The 1,826-nt window shown below is 42.6% G+C and overlaps 1 protein-coding gene across 1 annotated transcript in view; it reads right to left on the bottom strand.

The window, feature by feature from the left end:
• LOC106462198 overlaps positions 1-1,826 on the bottom strand; it is a gene marked incomplete at its 3' end in the record, with an annotated part of 79,544 nt that overhangs the window by 21,936 nt on the left and 55,782 nt on the right. The gene's annotated exons all lie outside the window — the stretch shown is intronic.

Below are 1,826 nucleotides of genomic sequence, written 5' to 3' on the forward strand. Positions count from 1 at the left end.
GGTGAAATGGAACCAGGTATAGATATTAAAGCAGAGCAGGAGAAAGATCAAGATTTGAAGCCACTAACTGATTTTCTAAAAGCAAGTGTTTTGTGCCCTGCTTGGTAGAAGGTGTCTAGCTTAAGCCCTGTGAAAAAGAACTATTGGGCACAATTGGACCAGTTGAAACTTGAAGATGATAGTCTTGTCCGAAGATGGATGACCGCAGTGATGACCTGGCAAACAGTTATACTGAGAAAGTTACGGGAAGTTGTGCTGCGTCAATCCCATGATAGTTTAACAGGAGGACATCTCGGAGTTAAGAAGACATTGAGTCAACCACGACAGAGATTTTACTGGATAGGTATGAGACAAGATGTGGAAGAATGGTGCAGAACCTGCAGTACATGTTGTAATAAAAGGGGACCCAAGCATAAGGGACATGCTCCAATGAAGCTACATCAAGTTGGCACACCAAGGGAAAGAGTAGCCGTTGACATTGCTGGTCCATTACCCCAAACTCGTGCTGGAAACAGGTACATTTGTGTGGTGATGGATTATTTCACCAAGTGGCCTGAGGCATATGCAATAACAAATCAGGAAGCAACAACTGTACCTTTGGCTATTAGTGATTTCTTCTTCAGATTTGGTATGCTATACGAACTGCATTCGGATCAAGGCCGTAGCTTTGAATCAGCTGTGTTCCATGAATGCTGCAAGTTGTTTGGCATATGAAAGACCAGGACAATGCCACTTCACCAACAGTCTAATGGGATGGTAGAAAAGTACAAGTGGACACTGGGACAGGAATTGGCAAAGTTTTGTAATAGCCGCCAAGATGGCTGGGATGTCTTACTCCCTCCACTGTTGATGGCCTATAGAACAGCAGAGCATGAAGCCACTGGATACACCCCAATAAAGCTGATGTTTGGTCGGGAACTTCCGTTGCCAGTGGACATGCTAACAGGACGCACACCTTACGAAGAGTTGCCTGAAAATGTGCCAGAGTTCGTGAAAGTGTTATCTGAAAGGATAGATGAAATTCGTCATCAAGTGCATTCAAACTTGAAAACGTCTGCTGATTCCATGAAGTTATGTTATGATAAAAAGTCTACTGAAGTCAGCTTTATACCAGGAGATGAGGTGTGGTTGTATAATCCCAGGAAGACCAAAGGGAAGTTTCCTAGGTTGTCTTCTCCATGGGAAGGCCAATATGACATAGTGGATCGTCAACAGGCTTTGGCATTATCACGGTCCAGACATTTCAGTTGGAACGAACTGAACAATGGAACAAATGATGCTGCTGAAGACGTGTCACCTGAAAAAGCCACTCTACCTGAGTTTCTCTACCCAGTTTTGAGAATGGAAACAGTGAAGCCGTTAATGAAGTAACTGCCACTGATGTGACTGATAATGATAATGGAACATTTCCTGATGGAGCAGATGAACCCCACGTGAAGCAGAAGCCAATGAGACAGAGACCAGTATGGAAGAAGATACATCCCGTAAAATTAAGAGACTTTGTTGCATTTTAATTTGGTGTTTGTAAATTCTGTACGTTTCATTAAGTTATTGTTAATTATCTATTGGTTTAATGTAAGTGGCTATTGTTCAGGATGAACAATACTAAGGAAGAGGCAGCGTTACAACAGCAGAAGTCACGTGACGCTGGGAGCATGCACACAGGAGTTTCTCAGAGGGTCATGAATTTTCCTAGCAACTCTAGTTTGTTCGATGCACCCTCTTTTTTAGTAAATTAGCCTGGCAAGAAAAACCAGTGCGATTGAACAGATATGCAGATAAATAGAAGAGATAGATAATTGAGTCAAGCGAACAGTAAGCACCAT

The sequence above is a fragment of the Limulus polyphemus genome, unplaced genomic scaffold (genome assembly GCF_000517525.1).
Source record: "Limulus polyphemus unplaced genomic scaffold, Limulus_polyphemus-2.1.2 Scaffold1117, whole genome shotgun sequence".
Taxonomy (NCBI): Eukaryota; Metazoa; Arthropoda; class Merostomata; order Xiphosura; family Limulidae; genus Limulus; species Limulus polyphemus.